Source organism: Ascaphus truei, chromosome 3, assembly GCF_040206685.1.
Source record: "Ascaphus truei isolate aAscTru1 chromosome 3, aAscTru1.hap1, whole genome shotgun sequence".
NCBI classification, from domain to species: domain Eukaryota; kingdom Metazoa; phylum Chordata; class Amphibia; order Anura; family Ascaphidae; genus Ascaphus; species Ascaphus truei.
Window position 1 is genome coordinate 7,475,553 of NC_134485.1, and position 10,049 is coordinate 7,485,601.

Sequence of the window (10,049 nt, forward strand, 5' to 3'; positions counted from 1 at the left end):
TGTGGCATAATATTTCTCTGATGCAGCATTGGGGCATGTCAGTTTGGAGGGAGGGCACATTCGTGGCCGTTTTTGATCCCTTTGAATAAACGAATAATAGATGTCTTCATACAGAATATGCAGCAGAATGTACAAATAGAGACCCACGGGGTTTCATCAACCCCCTTTTTACAAGTAATCCACTGCACTCAAATAAATATTGAAAGGTTATTTAGGAAAGGGGGTGGCTAACTCCAGTAGTCAAGCTCCCCCCAACAGGATTTCAAGATATCCCAGATTCAGCACAGGTGGTTCAATAAGTCAAAGACTGAGCCTCTGATTGAGTCATCTGTGCTGAAGCAGGGATTGATTGAGCCACATGTGCTGAAGCAGGGACTAATTGAAAAAAGTGTCTCCCTCTCTCATATTTGGTGGTCTTGCCCGGTTCTGACTCCTTTATGACAACAGGTGTTTATACCTTATTAACTCGCTTATTGAAACTACTGTTGTCCCAGACCCTTGACCTACCCTGCTGGGCAGACCCCCTCCTAATATGACCAAACACTTCTATATGTTAATGTTACATGGGCTCATGGCCACTATATGCTGTATAGCTGCTATGCTGGAACCAGCAGCCGATTCCCGAACGAAAGCTTGTCAAGCAAAGAGTGTGGTATGTCGAGATGGGCAACATTTTTGGGCGGATTTCGATCCGCCTTTAATTGACCAGTTCCTTTCCACAGATCGCTCTCAGAAAAGGCCAAGCGGCAATTTCTCATTTCTTTTTTTTTCCAGAGACAGAGAGCAATCCGATTCAAGACATATGTTTCTAAATCCGTTGCCGGATTGTTAAAAAGGGTGGAAAAATCAGAACACACATACACACACTTCAAATTGATTAAAAGTCGCCAGTTGTATACATACAGTTGGGTCCAGAAATAATTGGACACTGACACAATTTTCATAATTTTGGCTCTGTATGCAACCACAATGGATTTGAAATGAAACAGCCGAGATGCAATAGAAGTGCAGACTTTCAGCTTTAATTCAAGGGGTTGAACAAAAATATCGTATGAAACGTTCAGGAATTGCAACCATTTTCATACACAGTCCCCTTATTTCAGGGGCTCAAATTTAATTGGACAAATTAACACAATCATAAATAAAATGTTCATTTTTAATACTTTGTCGAGAATCCTATGCAGGCAATGACTGCTTGAAGTCTGCAACGCATGGACATCACCAAACGCTGGGTTTCCTCCTTTGTGATGCTTTGCCAGGCCTTTACTGCAGCTGTCTTCAGTTGTTGTTTGTTCGTTGGTCTTTCTGCTTTAAGTTTTGTCTTCAGCAAGTGAAATGCATGCTCGATCGGGTAGGGTTACCTCTGGAATACACCTAGACATATAGGTAAACTTGACCAAGCTAATTATTTACTAGCAGGTCTGCATTGCCTTACCTTGCAGAAAGTTTTCAATAAAAGACAACTGCTATGTGTTTAAACATATCCCAGAGAATATGGAGATAGAGTATCTGTTTAAAGATACATTTTAGAGCTTTAGTGCCAAGTATGTGATTCCAGCTATAGGAAGGATACATCTTAATCTTCTGCGACACATTTGTAAGTTTACAGAGACTGCTGAGTTCTACATAATATGCTAGCAGCCGTTTAGCTTATGTGGACATTTCAATAAACAACCCAAAGGGTAATCTGCTGACTTTATAGAATGAAAGTTGCTTGAGTGTCTGTTATGTTTACGATGGGGAGGTACTGATTATTTACCCCTGCCATCAATTAAGATTATTATCACAAGCACACTCATTTCAGCGCATTGTCAACAGGACACATGGTTTACAAATGATCGTGTTAAAATGTGTGAAAATTTCAGGTTACTAAATATACCAATCGGGTAACATTCTCTCTGGCAAAACACTCCCTAAGTGGAATTTCAGTGTGGGTATACTTTGCAATTAGAAACTGTGATCACATACTCATTCTGTAGCACCAACCGTGGCTACACACCACGTGCCCCTATACACCTACATAACGTATTATAGAAGAGGACATTACATCACTGTTTGACCTTTATATTCTAGCAGCTAAGCGCTACTGTGTAGGTTTGAATTATTTATGTTTTCTTCATATATTAGTAAAACTTTATTATTTTGTATTTTGGGGAGCTGTGCGCACCAGTAAGGATCTTCTTTCTGTTCTCCTACACAACGTAATTATCCCAGGTACCACCACTCCAGTAAGGCAGAAGCTGAGCAGAGCCTCCCCCCCATCCCCCGTTCACTCCACATATTGGGTGTAATACTTTGCCAAAGAAGTGAAGAAAAGGGCGCACTAGTGCAGATGGTATATAAAATTCTATATGTAATGAAAATCACTTAAAATTGCAAATGTACAAGATGTCAAATCTTTAATACATAGGTTAGAAATAAGAGTATACTCCGTGGGATCAGAGGCGCACTCTCACTGCCTCTCCTCTCATGGATGCTGGCGTCTCCCCGTCGAGCCCCCGCACTTCCGGGTATGGTTCCCGGATGTTCCACACAGTGGTTCTCTCTATCACCTCACTCTTTCTTTCTCTCTTTCTTTCTCACTCTTTCTTTCTATCTCTCTCACTCTTTCTCTCTCTTTCTTTCTCTCTTTCTCTCTTTCTCTTCTCTCTCTTTCTCTCTCTTCTCTCTCTTTCTCTCTCTTGCTCTCTCTTTCTCTCTCTTTCTCTCTCTTTCTCTCTCTTTCTCTCTCTTTCTCTCTCTTCTCTCTCTCTCTCGATTTTCAAGTGTCACTCAATGCTTCCCACTGCTCAAAGGCTTCAAATAAATGCAAGGGAAAGGGGAGAGATGGGGGCAGCACGCTCGCTTCAGCTTAATGAAGAAAAGATATATAATCAGACACAGGTGCAAGGAGGGGACAAAGGGTTAATGGGAAAAGAGAGCCCTCTTGAAAGCACTCTATGGGGGCTATGCACTAAGCTCCGAGCTATCGCGTCGGCCTGAAAAAAATGATCACGTCGGATAAAAAATGAAGCTGGCGACGCAATTCACTAAGGCCCTCAGCCCATTTTCTATCGGACGTATCCAAAACTGGCTTATCGTGCGTGCAATGTTTTTTCCACCTGCTAGCGCACTGAAACTTTACGTACGCTAGCTGATTTGGAAAAAAGCTGCATAGAGATTTGCCATCTCCATGCAAGGCTGTTACAGGCGATCGTACACTAAATAAATACATTTGAATAATAGTGTACATGAGCAGGGGGTCTCCGGAGCTGAACAGCATTGGTTTCAGGTCCGAGGACCCCCTACTTCAGGAGATACAGGCCCTTTTATGGGGTGCCGGTATCCCCTGCAGAATTTCAATGTCCCGGTCACGTGACGCGGACACTTGAAAGTGCAGGGGATACCGGCACCCCATAATGGGGCCTGTATCTCCTGAAGTAGGGGGTCCTCGGACCTGCAACCAATGCGGGTCAGCTCTGGAGACCCCCTGCACATCTACACTATGAAACACATGTATATTAAAAAAAGATTTAACAAACATCAATACACGACCCCCCCCCACCCAACCTCCTCCACCCTAACACATACAGTACAATAATGTGCAAAATTACTATTATCCAGATATGGATAATAGATTATTTGCCCATTATTAAACACTGCATCAGCATACCTAAATAAAGTCAAGTAAAACAGCAGCCAGCTAATCCAATGAATACAAGCAGTAACAACATCAACAATGAATTAATTAAACCATTAACCAATGAAACCAATTAATTCCTAAACCAACTCAAAATGAATAGTAACACTAATCAAGCAAACCAATGAATTACTACAACATTAATGAATGTAAACATTAAAAGACAAAGAAATAAATTCAAACAATATCTGAAATAACCATAAAACGCATTAGCTAACATAATACAACATTAACTACAAACGAACACCAATCGCTAACATTTTATTACCATTAAGCAGGAAAAAAACAAACAATCACATCACATAAGAAATTGAAATTAAAAAAACCAACAGCAATACCAAGCAACAAATGCCCCCCAAATATTGTCATAATAATGTATTAATCTGTACCCTAAAGTGGTACAGATTAATATATTATCAGTCAATGTGCCTCCCCCAAATAATCAAAAAACACATCCAATGAAGAAACCTGTAAAAAGAGACATTTACAAACATTCAATATATTACTTACCATTAGAAGCGGTGGCCCTCCGACTCCCGGGGTAACAGGAAGCTCACGTACCTTGAACGCCTCCAACAGCATCCGATGCCATCCGCCATGAAGATTCGGATCAGGTACCCAAATCTTTTTTCTTTCTTTAATCACCTTCTTCTATCTTCATCTGTCACCAGTTCTTGATCTTCTTTATCTTCTATCTTCATCTATCAATCCAAAAAACCCCATGGTAAATCCCAACCGATGTTGTATCGCCATCTTCTTAGGCTCAAATGAAGCGTCACGGCCTTAAATAGAGCTTGTGACGTCACATTTAGCCTCAAAATGGTTAACAGCCACCTGATTGGCTGTTAAAACCATGTTCCGACTTTAATTTTTTTTTTCATGACGTCACTTAAAGGGAATGATGCCAGCCAATCAGAATGGCTGTGCTTCATTTGCCTTTAAGATGACTTCACTAAATCTAAGATGGCTGGCGTCACATGGTATTTCAGCCAATCAGAGTGTGGAATTGGTTCCCATGATCTGTTTGGCTGAAATACCATGTGACGCCGGCTTCGTGACGTCATCTTAAAGGCAAATGAAGCACAGCCATTCTGATTGGCTGGCATCATTCCCTTTAAGTGACGTCATGTAAAAAGAAAAATTTAAAGTCGGAACATGGTTTTAACAGCCAATCAGGTGGCAGTTAACCATTTTGAGGCTTAATGTGACGTCACAAGCCCTATTTAATTTTCCTCTGGTGGAAAAAATAAAACCGCCAAGAAAAATGGCATTTTTTTCGCTTTTTGCCATGTTCTCAGGGCTTACTGAATCATGGTAGGCATTTTTGGTGCACAACGGGCGAAAAGTGACTTTTCGCCGCTTACTGCATGAGGCCCCTAGAGTCCGCTGTCTGTGAACTAAGTGATACCCATGTTGGATGCCTGCCAAACGGCAGTATCCAAATGCCGCTACAATTTCAAGGGAAGAGCTTTGATCCCTTAATTGCCATGAGAACTAAATTAATTATGCAGGGTGGAGAAGGAGCAGGGCATGGCTATTCACATGAAGTGCCATACTTCACACCTCAGGTCAGAGTTTCCCAATCCTGAATCCCAAATGGCAGACTTGGAGACTGTCACGATAGCTTACAGGGTTATAATATACACGAAATAACTGGGTTGAATTGAATGCAACTATGATATCATAAAGAGATTTTATTCCTTTAAAATAGGTGGACACACAGAATTGGACAAATAACAAACGGAATATATACACTTACTTAGGGAAGGGACAATGAAATAACCAGGACTCAGGTTAGCAGTTCATCAGGCATCAGGTATCAGTCAGGTAAAATCACGAAGAACACTGGGCATAGAGCTTGCAATCGTTTATATGTGATTTGGGCTCTATGCCCAACATTGGGTCTCAGGTATTGGTTAACAATTATCTACACCCAATTACCTTTTGACAGCTAACGTGGGAAGCACTTTGGTACCTGCCCTCAGGTAGCTGGCACATGCGCACATCACTCTGGCCAGAGACCCATTTTCAGTACCCCACTCTAATAAGCTAGCGACTTAAAGTCTACCTTTTGGGGCTCTGGGCCAGGAAACTCTGTCCAGAGGTTTGAAGTATGGCACTTACTACAAGTACCCAAGTCCTGCTCTTCTCCGCCCTAGAATACTTAATCAGGGTGGGGAAGCCTTTGATCAGGGGACTTTGTGTAGACATACTGTCGCCCCCTGACCATTAACATACTGTATGGGTGTCACGGTAGCTAGTGATAGGTTATAATACACACCAAAATATCTGGGTTGAATTGAACACGACTTAGATATAACAAATATAGTTTATTCCTTAAAGAAGGTGAACACACAAGATAGTACAAATAACAGACAAGAAAAAACACTTACTTAGGGGTTGGGGTGATGAAGTAATTAGGTTACAGGATTAGCAATTCACACTGCAATCAGGCATCAAGTAGTTGGTAAAATCGAAGACACAAAAGACAATGGGTATAGGGCTTACACTCGTTAGAACATACCAAAGTGACAGTTTATTAGATTAAAGCGTAACAGCTCAACAGTTAAAACTTTTCACACACAAGCACTAGACTTAAAAAATAAATTTATTGACCGACATTATGAAGCAAACGATCTAGATAGGATCATATCAGAGGTCGAATCAATAGATAGGAGCACCCTTCTTCAATACAAAAACAAGACAAAAACATTAACGAACATACCATTCACAACACAATATAACGCCATGGCCCCTAACATCAAAAAGATTTTGTACAAGCACTGGCCTATTCTTAAAAAGGATAAAGATCTAGCTAGTATGTTACCAGATAGACCGAATGTAATATTTACAAGAGCACCAAATATTGGACAGAAACTAGCTCCCAGCTGTCCACTATTGCAGAAAAAAAACACAAAACAATTTCGGACTTAAGGGCTATTTCATCTGTAATACATGTACAGCCTGCAAATACAGTACAAAAAAACCAACATTCACTTCATCAGTTACTTCTAAGATCTATGACATTAAACAACATATCACATGCAACAGTACAAACGTTATTTATCTTTTGGAATGTCCCTGCGGTCTGCAGTATGTGGGAATGACCACAAGGTCCATCAAACGACGCTTATATGAGCATATCTACAATATTACTAAGGGCTTGGTCACACACAGTGTGTCCAATCACTTTCTTCAGGTGCATGAAAAGGACCCTAGAGGACTCAAATGTTTGGCCATAGAGGCACTTACACCAAATTGGAGAGGAGGCAATATTAATAGCCTCCTGGGCAAAAAGGAGTCTTTCTGGATATACGAGCTCCAGACACTCATGCCACTTGGCCTAAACATTGAGTTCGACCTTAAGGCCTTTCTTATTAAGTAATTGACATTTGGTGTTTTATTATATAAGGCATTCACTATGCAAGTTTGCATCACATATTGTATCACGATTTAGCATATTGTATCACATACATATACCTATATGCATGTTCACACATTTGAGCACAGATGTGCATATATATTGGTTATAAGTCTGTATCACATATTTTATCACCATTTGGTATATGTGTATCTTGTATATATTTATGTACATGTACATGTATTTGAGCACAGACATACATGTATACTAGTTCATGTAAGGGTAGTTATTTATCTTGTAGCTTTATGACACTTCTTCTTTATATACATTAGTTGTTTACCTGTTAATAATATCATTCCATCACATTTATATTTATTATTATTTATTATTTATTCATTATTAATATTTTTTATTCCCTTATGGGCTATGGAGGATATTGCACTGTACGCTGGACATTTTTGCCACATGCTAGGTTGTGGATGTTGTTTACATTTACGGTTCCCTGGGTCTAAGCTCCTTTTAGCATGCTGTTCATATTACACTTGTCTATACAATATTGTGTTTATATATGGATTGTATATTGGCTTGTTTCTTATATGAATCATCATGTACAAAATTGGTATATTTCCTTGAACTAGATTGGATTTAAGGGTCAATACAGATCAATCAGTTAGCATGCATTATGTATCCATTTAGCCAGATTCCCTCCTCTATGCAATAGTTGGGGGTCTACATGAAATATGACATGCTTTTTCTGCAGATTTATATGTTTTTTATAAGTGTTACGATATAATCATTTGTTCTTTATGTAGTTTGTTATAGGTTTTGTGGTTCATGTTGTTGTTGTTATATGCTGAGATACCAGTCATTGGTGTCAGTGCGTATGTCCATTTTATTATATTGGCTACGGTGTCTTTAAATCGGGACTATATATATGCAGACATTTAGAGAATGAGGCACTACTTTTTTACCCCTGAGGAAGGAAGCGCAGTCTTCCGAAACGCGTAGGGTGGTCCCTGATATCACTGAACGCTACATGCTACGTTTCCGAGCCCCACAGGCCAAGCTGAGCAGCTCCTGCATTGGAGCACTTTCGAATTTGCCGCCAAGAGTCTTCCTCTTCACTGTGAGGAGCTGGGGTTGCGACGGTGTATGCCCTGCGACGCCGAGCGCTTCTGCGCATGCCCACGTCTCGGAGGACGGAGAGAGGAAGTGTGGACAGATGATCTTGCCCTGGCGTACCTGAAAAAGCTGCCACATCCACCCACTCCCCGTCAGCCAGACATTTGCACGAGGCAAACACCCAGGAGACGGGCAGGAGCCAAACCGGTTTCGTAAGAGAGGGGATACTCTCAGATTATCCACTGCCTGATACCAGCTGGGCTCCGGTAAGCGGGCATTTCAGCTAGCTGAAGGATATTAGGGACTTCTCACATTGTGTGATTTTAGTTGTACTGTACAACAAGTTATTATATTAAATGTGTTTTTTTACTTTTCAATCCACTGTGTGTCTCAGCATATGTTAGTTTCAGTGTCTGTTAGAGGTGTTATTTGTGTTTATGATATACTGTGTTACACTATGTTAGTTTTTTATTCTTTTTTTTCTGCATGATCTGACCGCCAACACGAGGAGGGCTCTAGTGGACATCTACCCCCATCAGGCTGCTATATATCCTTTATTGGTGATTCCTTATTTGTTATCTCCTGGGGCCCAGCGCCATTGATATAACATATTTTGCATAATACACACCAAAATATCTGGGTTGAATTGAACACGACTTAGATATAACAAATATAGTTTATTCCTTACAAGATAGTAAAAATAACAGACAAGAAATAACACTTACTTAGGGGTTGGGGTGATGAAGTAATCAGGTTACAGGATTAGCAATTCACACTGCAATCAGGCAGTTGGTAAAATCAAAGACACGAAAGACAATGGGTATAGGGCTTACACTCGTTTATATGGAGTTTCAGCCCCCATACCTTAACCTTTGGGCGCCTGAATGTCTAGCAGACTTCTTTGTAGTCAGGCAGCCCATCTGTCTGTAAGTGTGAATTATGACATGTACAGACCACTCAGGCTCTGCGTTCACCCGCCCTATTGTATACAATCAGAGTGGTCAGCCTTTGATCAGAGGGTTAATTGTAGACCACGTGTCTCCCCCCTGAACATTAACATAAAGCAGAGCCAGTAACTTTTCCCGGGCTTTATCCCAGCCTTGAAAAACAGTATATTTTTTAATATCTACACATATTAAAATAATCCGTTCTGTGGGTTTGTGCGGTCTGAAACTTGCCAGGTCCTCATGCCGGAAGACCTTGCCAAAGTGACCAAGTTTCAGCCTTCCACGACCCCCAGAACCGGAGATACAAAAACCAAGTTAAAATCCCCTATTAACTTTAATGCAGGATTCTCCGCTATAGCTAAAATAAATCTCTGCTTTTCACTCTCCCATTGAAATCAACGGGCTCTGCCACTATAGGCTTTCAATGGAGCAACTCCGCCGTTGAAATCAATGGGCTCTGCCGCTATAGGCTTTCAATGGAGCAACTCCGCCATTGAAGTCAATGGTAAAATTACAATTCAGAGGGCTGGAAATGGCCATGCAGTCATGCCGGAACAGTGACTACATGCGACCAAAATCCCAGCCTTCTGGTCCTCACAGAACCGGAGATATGGTCTTACACTTGTCACCCTTTCGGACTTAGCTGTTTTAAAGCCACGCGGCTTTCCTCCACTGGAATCAATGGCCGGCGCCGCCATAGGAAATGCATGGGCCTGGCGCCACCATAGGATTCAATGGGACTGCCGCTCCCATTAGTGTCAATGGCGCGACCCTCGTGGCGAGTGTGACCCTTTACAGGGGTCCTTCATTCCCGGACTCGGTGGGGGTCGAGTGAGGGGGTTCCTAGGATCTAGGGGCTAAAAGAACTTTATTCCGGGGTGCCCTAGAACCCAAGTTTCCCACGCCAATTGCACGTGAACTTGACCGGGGATTGATCAAA